Below are 9,277 nucleotides of genomic sequence, written 5' to 3'. Positions count from 1 at the left end.
TCTATAACTGAAAAGACATTAATATTGTTCTTCTTTAAAATTTTGCAGCTTCCGTACTGATTTTCATTTCCATTTCTACCGTTGTTTAGGATTTTCAAATTTTGAGTGGCCATTAAGCTCTTAAAAGAAGGGTCTGGAAAATCAAGAGAGGCTTTTGCATTGGACCCTATAACACCATTAAGAACAGACATTAGTTTACATATATCACTTTTTACCATTCTTTTTGGAAACCAAAGTCCATTGACCCCAGCTTGACCTTCTGGTGCATTTGAGTGACTCCATTAGACATCTGACTTTTTATGGATCCACCACCATTACTCCTTCCTTTAATCTTCTTTCCTTGGACAATCATCCAAGGGACAATTTTTTCTTCTTTGTCCATAGTACCTGCAACAGAAGAAGAAATTTGTGGCCTAGAACGACCATCATTAATAGAGTCAACTTGAACATGAGGACAATTCTCTTTTCTATGATTTATTTTTCCGCAGTGAGAACAAATCATACTAATTCCTTCATAGTGTATCCTTTGCCTAATTCGACCTATTTGAATAACAAATTTTAATGAAGCATTAATATCTATTTCACTAGTGGAAAATGGGGTTTTTATGGCCTACGTCCCCGACCCTCATTGACAGTCAATTGACCACAGACCGGTCAAAACGGTCCTTGATATAAAAAACACGGAAAAATTTTGAGCGGCTAAAGTTGGTCATTGATATATTATTATTTTAATCCTTTAGCGCAACCCACACTGCGGCCGGTGGACTTAGTTAATCATATGACACAATTTTCTTGGTCACAATAAGATCTATATCCTTATTTCCTCTTTCCCCTTTATGGCTTTCTCCGCTCATCTCTATCTCTCTTCCTGCAGACCTCAAAACACCTTCGTTCCCCTTTCTCATATCTTCCTCTCTTCTAATCTGCAGACCCGAAAAAATAAAATTCTTCCTTCATCAGTTCTTTACTTAATAATTACATAAACATTGATGTAAGTGATGAATTTAATTTCTTTTTTTTCCTCAATAACAGTTCAGCACAGGTCTGAAAAACCATAGTTTGAATCGAAGAGGAAATGAATCCTTATTGGATTTTTGTTTTTCGATTCAACTTTTATTACTTAAGAACTCGTGTTCTTGTGAAAGGAAGAAAATATGGTTATAGCTGATTTCGATGGCCATCTGATGTAAGTTCCTGTAGAAATTTAATTTTTAAAATTTTTCAATTTTTCTTTTGATTTTGTATTGAAATTATTTGGGTTGGGTTTCTTTGTGTTTGTCTGTTTGATTTAGTATTTCTCTAAATCCTAAAAGTCTTGAGTTTTTATTCAACCATCTACATCTCACCTCTGTCTCTTGGGTTTTCTATTTGCAAGTTTATTCAATTGCTCCCGATCGACATCTGCAAGAAAGAAAAAAGAAACTATTTTGTTTCCATCTTCTTCTTTTAAAACGGATCCAGATCCGGAAGGTGAAATAGAAGTCAATAACCTCAAATAAATAATCGATTTCAGTCTGTGCTTTTAATTACAAAATCCCTCTTGCGATTAATTGGGTAATTATCTATGACCCAATCTTCTTCGTCATCTTCAATTAGGATTGTGATTTACTTAAACTAATTTTGAAGCTCTTGCTTTTCTTGGTAATAGTTTCCATTGAAGTGTCATTTTTCTTGATTATATTTACTTAAACAGAGAAGCAGAGAATATTTCTTATTACATTTCCTGTTTGTTCAATTATTAATTGTTTTTTCAATTTGGGTTTTAGGGGTGTTTTTCTGATATCATGAGTTGATACATTTGATGTCTGTTTTAAAATGTAACATTCTCATTTTTATTCATATTGATTAGGTATTAGTTCAGTTTCTTAGTACTGTGATTGAAGATGAAGATTTTGTATATTTTTTGCAGCCCCTAATTAGATCGGAGAGGACTGCGAAGATGATATGCGTCGTAAGGAGGTGATGATTCATGAATTTGGATTGAGAGAAGTTGATTTTGATTTAGTTGTTTCTGGTCCAATTGAAGCTTAAATATGAATTGGTAGAATATGATATTAAAATGTTCTCTGAAATGTGTATCATTGGTGTGTTGAGTTCAAATTTCGATTCCAATATTTTTATTGGAAATTTCCAGTTTGTTTATATCTTCTAGATTGAATTTTGATGGGTTATATGCTATTTTCAGGGCTTGAATAATTGTTGATGGATTTAATGTTGGTGGCGGAATGGTCTGGTGGTGTTCGGGATGCTGATGGTGCTGCTAGTGGTAGTGTTTGGATGTGCATGTGTTGGTGTTGCTGCTACCAAAAGGTGGTGGTGGTATCTTAATAATTACATAAATATTGATGCAAGTGATGAATCTTGCAGATGGTTTATGTAATTCTGTATTTGTTGCCTTGATTATCTAATCTAACAAGATGATAATTGCATGATATTCATCAACAATGGCATAATATTTATATGACAGCTAGCACCGCTTTCTTTCGGGAGTATACTGCAATTACGGATTTTTGTCTGCCATACCTTTTCACTAATCGTCAACAACTGATTTATTTGCATGTACTTTATTTTTTTTACACTGCATTTTTCAGTTCTTACATTGCATTTTTCTTTCGTTTTGGATGTTTTTTGGCGAATACATTTTTGCTATCCTCTTGACTCAAGTGTAAATTATAGAACTAGAAGTTACGATGTACAACGGACGGGCTTTAGACTACTTAATATTAATTGTAATTTTCACATTTCTACGTGATAGTCTTTGAACTTAACTTCTGTATGTTTCCATTATCATGTCTTAGTCTTTCGAAGTTTAGATAATTACTAACTTGAGTGTGTGTATTCAAATGTTTCATACCCTTGCTTTGAGTTCCAGATGAATGTATGTAATCCAACTCAATCAATTTTTTTTAATGCAGGGTCAGTATTGAGGAACATATTATAAAGAGCACTTCCGGTTTTAATAGTCGTAGAACTGGAATTCTTGAGAGCACGAGTTGTTCTATGCAATCATTTATTACAGCAATAAGATTTTTTTTTTGTTAGCTCATCAATTGGACGAGCATTAGATGCCCTTGGTTCAGTCAGTAAATCTGATTATTAAGTGCTGAATTCTTATTATATAGCAGGCTAATACTCCGAAATTCTCTGACTTCTTCGCTGCAAGTTTTATTCTTGCTAAAGGTATTAAGGTTGGATAACTTCTTCTCTTTTTTTTTTTCATTTACTTCTCTTATATGATTAATGAAAGGAAGAAAGTTCTACTCATAATTGACATACATTTATCAAAAAAACAATAATTATTTTTCTATCATTTTCTTGCATGATGTGCTAATATATTGTAACATTTATAAACTCTGTGCATAGCTTTTCTTATTACGACGATCCTGTTCACGGGTTTCAATTATGTTTTAATCTTTGTTGGGTAATTTCATATCTCCTTCGTGTGGTAGTTTTTTCTTTGTCAAACTACTCCTCTGTTTTCGTAACTTAAAAGTTAGGAAGCCTAGTTAGGAAATGATAGTTTTATTTAGTCAGGGATCAAATTGATGCTGATTAGTTTTCAACATGTTAACATTGAGATGGTTTACGACTAGTTTAAGAGTTTAATTCAACTGTGATTGAAATGACTACAACATTAAATTATTTGAGTTACTTGCCCAAGTTTAGAGCTGCAAGATTTGTGTTGCTAGTCACAAACACTTGCATTTGGTAGCAATGTCCTTCCAATAAATGGATAAATTCACTTTAGAATGTTATCATATATGTATGTGTATATATATACATATATGATTATTACAATGTCCTATCTTTATTTAATTTTTCAAAAGACATCCTACTGCAACACCATCAATGAATCTCCAGTACCCAAACCATCACGTCCTTTCTTTATAAGTAAAATGAAAAACCGATCCGTAACACTCGATTAGTAACACCTTTAATCTACAATACTTATCTTTTTTCTTGCTTTCAGTGTTGCCAATATATCTCCTGATTTACTTTCCTCTGATCTTTTTTAGGTGGGAAGTTCACTCAACAAGGCTATATTTCGCTAGCATGAACAAGTAGGATTGATCAGCTGGGTGTAAAAAGCAAAGGAGAGAGGTTTAAGAGAAACAACTGTAAATGGTTCAACTCAAGGTGGTTACACAGGCAGAGATCTGAAGTGATGTATTATTTTTGTTCAGGTAACATTTCGATATTAATATCAATTTCAATATTCATATTTGCTTACTACCAGCTGTAACAATGCTGCTAATTTCATGCGATTGCAACATATTTAACTTCCTCTTGTGTTGCAGGAGCATAGTAGTGTAATGGAGACTTATTTTTGCTGCAGGTACTCTATTATTAAGTGTAGGCTCAGTTATCATTTGGGAGGGGAATTTATCATTCTGCTGGTGAATCACACTTGTCTTTAAGCTTACAACGTACTAGTTAGAACTTATACTGATATGAAGTAAGGATTTAAATCCTTTTTGCGTAATGAATGAATGCCGAATGAAAAGAATATCTTGAATCTGTGAGTGCAGGTTTCATTTTAGCTTCAATGAATGAATTTTGTCTTATTTCAGTCTGATTTGAGTTGAGTTTGAGTCAGATTATTTCAGCCCAGACAGACTCAGTGAAGGCATTCAACAAATCTAGGTTTGATTTGAGATTTAGCCAGATTCAGTCAGGCCAGACAGCCAATCTGAATCTTTTTTTTTTATATTAAGATTTATATCTACGACTGATTGAGGCCAGTCATCATTTATTAATAGTTAACACCGGTCGTTGATATAAGATACACATCGACCCTAACAGCCACGTCATAGATGAAAAAGACGCTCAAACAGCGACCCTTTCCCCGACAGCCAATGCAAGTCATTTAACTCGTAATTATGACTTACTTTGACGGTCGCGAAACTGCTATTTTCCACTAGTGTTTCAATGCAAAGTTGATACCAGACCATGGCCTTCTTAGGAGTCGATTTCAACGAACCATGGCATTTTGAATTTCAAGAGTCCTAAACACAAAAGTCTTTATTTGTTGCATCTCCTTTCTTATTTCTTTCAACTCTTCAAGAACCCCAAAGAACTTCTGTTGATTAGAGGGAACATCTCTTGGTTTTCTCACATTCCTCCTTTTCTTTTCAAAGTTGAAGGTACATGAGATTTATATTTTTCCTTCATGATTGATGCTTAGCAATCATATTAACATATTTTCCATCAGAAGACATAATGCTTGGATTCTCCATACCAGTATGAGATTGTAAGAGGAATTCACAAATCATACTCAACAAGAAACCTTGTGATAAAAAGAGTTTTCAGAGAAGAAAAAAGGAATATGGGTTACATAACCTTTATTCACTAAAGGATTCACGTACGCACACAACTCACAACCTTAAAGAAGGCAGAATTGTCGATTTAACCCTTTTTTATTGCTCAAAAGAGTAAAGTCCTTTAAATATCAATTAGATATGAAAAGATGGAAGAATTCCAAAAAAAGGTGAAAATAAGACCAAAAAGAAAAAACTTTTCTCTTTTCCTAAAGCCTGAACTGTGCAAACCCTTGTCTCTTTTTGAACCAGGCGTATGAGACAAGATACACAATCAACACATTTAAGTTGTGCTGGGGTGAATAATAATCTGTCCACCATAACCTTCTTGAATGGAATTCTTAGAACCATGTTTCACAGACTGTTTAGACCGAATTCTTTTCTCTAGTGATCTAATTTTTTTCTTTGGAAATTAACTTCTTCAGGGAAGAGATGAGATTACATACCTCAAACGATTTTTGAACAAGTTTGAGCTTGTTTGCTGATCGATTTGCTCTTCGTTTAAGTTTGTTGGCATATCTTATCTTGTGTTTGTAGTTGAAACATTTGGAGAGTTCATGACCCTTGAGAGTACAATAAGAACATGTCAATGTGGAGGATGGTTCAGACGTCATGGCTGTGCAGGCTGCTAGACAAATGGTAGAACCTGAAAGATTAGAAACAGAATTTCCCATAGACAAAGAGAAGTCCATTTTATCCTCCAAATTGGTTGAAGTTTCTCTCAGAAGAATATCGAGATTGATGTACGTATTGCTACAATGATCAAAATCAATATTTTCACAGAGGAGTGCAAAACTTGATTTTTCGTCTTCGTTAGAATCATAGTGATCAGACATTTCATCAAGAGTTGCAGCAATACCTTTGTTCCCAGTGTATTTTCTACGATTTGGACACTCATTTGCAAAATGACCAAGACCTTTACACTTGAATCACTGTGGCATATCCTCATCATCAGTATCGTCCATATCCCTGTTTTTAGGAGGAACACGATTATGTGGTTTAACTGATGACTTAGGTTTATCTCTAGTGAACCATTTACTTCTCTTCAAAAGAAGATCTCTAAACTGTCTTGTGATCAAAGAGACTGACTTTTCAAGATCTTCATATGATGAATCAGTCTCAGAAGGATCATCTTCAGAGATGCCAACACGTTGACTCTTATCAAGTAATTTAGTGTTCCTTTGTGCTTTTAAAGCAATATCCTTTCCAGATTTGGATACATGCTCATGATAAAATATCTTTAACTTCCCAACCAGAGTATTTCTGGAAAGCACATCAAGTTTATTTCCTTCTACGATGGCATGTTTCTTAAAATTGTATCTAGATGGCAACGATCTAAGAATTTTCATCGGAATGTCGTTTTCAGGAATAGTCTTACCCAACGCAAAAGATGCATTAACAATTTCAGACACTTTATGATTAAACTCATCAAATGAATCTTCATATTCCAAATGAAGGTTTTCCCAATCAGAATTTAGGTTTTGAAGCCTAGCTTCTTTTTCACAGGTATTCCCTTCAAATACGGTTTCTAAGATATCCCAAGCATCTTTAGACCGAGTGCACGTAGTCACACGGTGCTGAAGATCTGGGGTAATGGCATGGATGATTGCATTTAATCCGTCAGAATTTTTCTTTGCAGCAAGAATCTCAACAACATCATAATTACCAATATCCTTTGGAACATTTACAGTGCCTATTGTAACAACCGGGGGATCATAACCATTAACAACGTAAACCCATGATTGCAAATCACGCGCTTGAAGAAAGGCATGCATAAAAAGTTTCCACCATAAGTAATTCGAGCCATCGAAGACTGGTGGTACATTTATAGAGATATCACCTCTGTCCATAGAGTCAGATCGCTACAAACACATACTTATGAGGCCTTAAACATGTGTGCCTGCTCAGATACCAATTAAAAAAATGGGGGTATAGCAACCACACCCAATATCTTTCTTAGCAATCTGTATGTACAAACTCCAATATACTTTCGAGAGAATCAACTAGACAGTCAGACTCAATCTCAAAAAAAGTATATCCAAGAGTTGTATCTCAATTTCTCAATTCAATCTGCAATCAAACAAATAGGAATTTGCGAGCCCGATTGAATATAAGAGAAATAACTTGAACGGTGCCGAATACCAATGTTCAAGGATCAATCAATTTCAATCAACAACCAAAGGTTGGATTTACCAATTGATCGATTCAACGCACAACATGTGGTATTTCAATTATATAAGAAAATATAATGCGGAAAAGAAATAACACAGACATCAGAAGTTTTGTTAACGAGGAAACCACAAATGCAGAAAAAGCCCGGGACCTAGTACAGATTTGAACACCACACTGTAGTAAACCGCTACAGACACTAGCCTACTACCAAGCTAACTTCGGAATGGAATGTAGTTGAGCCCTAATCAATCTCACACTGATCGAGGTATAGTTGCGTTCCTTATGTCTCTTGAACCACGCCGGATTCTGCACACTTTATTCCCTTAGCTGATTTCACCCACAACTAAGAGTTTATACGAACCAAAGTTGAAGACTTGATAAAAAAATCAGTCTCACACAGAAAATTCTATTGTATAGATAAATCTGTCTCCCAAGGATAAACCTATGAGTTTTGTTCCGTCTTTTGATAAATCAAGGTGAACAGGAACCAATTGATAAACCAGACTTATATTCCCGAAGAATATCCTATTATTATCAATCACCTCACAATAATCTTAATCGATTAACGAAACAAGATATTGTGGAATCACAAACGATGAGACGAAGATGTTTGTGACTATTTTTCAATCTTGCCTATCGGAAAATAAATCTCGAGCAAATAGTTAGGTCTGGATTCACAATCCCAATGAAGTATTTAAGTCATTAACCTACAATGTTTCATAAAAAAAATAAGGTTAAAGGAGAATCGACTCTAGTCGCAACTAGTATCACACAAGAGGTGTGGGGATTGGGTTTCCCAGTTGCTAGAGTTCTCCTTTATATTTTCTTCAAATCAGGGTTTACAATCAATATTACCTTGGTAACAAAGCATTCAACATTCACCATTAGATGAAAACCTGATTAGATTCAAGCTAATATATTTCAACCGTTAGATCGAACTTAGCTTGTTATACAGAAATGAAATGTACCAACATTTAGATAAAGGTAATCGTACCTAAACGTGTACACTTAGTTGGTTCAACAATAGTTAACCAATGGCTAGCCATATGAGAACTTTCATATCAACCTTATTTATATTTATCATAACGAGTTCAAATGACTCAAATGAAACTAGTTAGAGAGTTGTTCAATTGTTTATATTCTCATAGAAGTATACAAGACACAATTGAAGCAAAATCGATTTTGATTCATGCGAATCATTTCATAAACATCATAGCCACGGTTTTCAAAAGATTGCATTCCTTATTATTTAAATGTATTATTTCATGAAAAAATCGATTTTAAAACATAACCTACTTAAGTATGCAAACGGGTACGCATACCTAAGTAGCCGGACTTGAGTTTGGTTACGCCAGTACGCGTATGGGTACGCATACCATTTTACATTTCCAAACTCGAATAGAAATTCACGGGACTTGGGCTTCCGCCAGTACGCGTACGGGTACGCATACTTAGTTCCCGGACTTCCAACAACCAACTAGTACGCCTACGGGTACGCATACCTTGGTTCCCGGTTTTGGAATTTACATAACTGTGAATACACACTATGTTTATATCCAATCATGGTTACATATTCAAAACCCCCATTTCAATCATTGAAACATTCTTGGAAGACGACAATAGCTGTTCCACACAAACTATTAGCTTCAAAGCAAATTTCAAGTGATCGAATGATCAATACGAAACATTCCGAGTCTACATCAAATGACTGTTTCACACAAATCATGTAAGATGTTACAAGGTGATTTTCACATGATCATCTTTTAACTTTCATCAAGATTAAAAGA

The 9,277-nt window shown here is 34.6% G+C and overlaps 1 long non-coding RNA gene across 4 annotated transcripts; it reads left to right on the top strand.

Moving 5' to 3' along the window:
- The first annotated feature begins 795 nt into the window (after positions 1–795).
- On the top strand, positions 796–4,570 carry LOC113288235. Of its 4 annotated transcripts, none has more exons than XR_003330533.1 (5): positions 797–1,186; positions 1,910–1,959; positions 2,186–3,188; positions 4,017–4,184; positions 4,337–4,570. It is a non-coding gene; the product is annotated as an uncharacterized LOC113288235 (long non-coding RNA). The 4 variants fall into 4 exon arrangements; XR_003330531.1 differs by having other exon boundaries at positions 800–1,186; positions 2,186–2,310; positions 2,916–3,188; positions 4,017–4,570; XR_003330532.1 differs by having other exon boundaries at positions 796–1,186; positions 2,186–3,180; positions 4,017–4,570.
- The last annotated feature ends 4,707 nt before the right edge of the window (positions 4,571–9,277 follow it).

This window comes from Papaver somniferum, chromosome 6 (genome assembly GCF_003573695.1).
Source record: "Papaver somniferum cultivar HN1 chromosome 6, ASM357369v1, whole genome shotgun sequence".
In the NCBI taxonomy this organism is placed as follows: Eukaryota; Viridiplantae; Streptophyta; class Magnoliopsida; order Ranunculales; family Papaveraceae; genus Papaver; species Papaver somniferum.
Note: the sequence above shows the minus strand (reverse complement) of the source record. Positions and strands in the feature narration are given on the sequence as shown.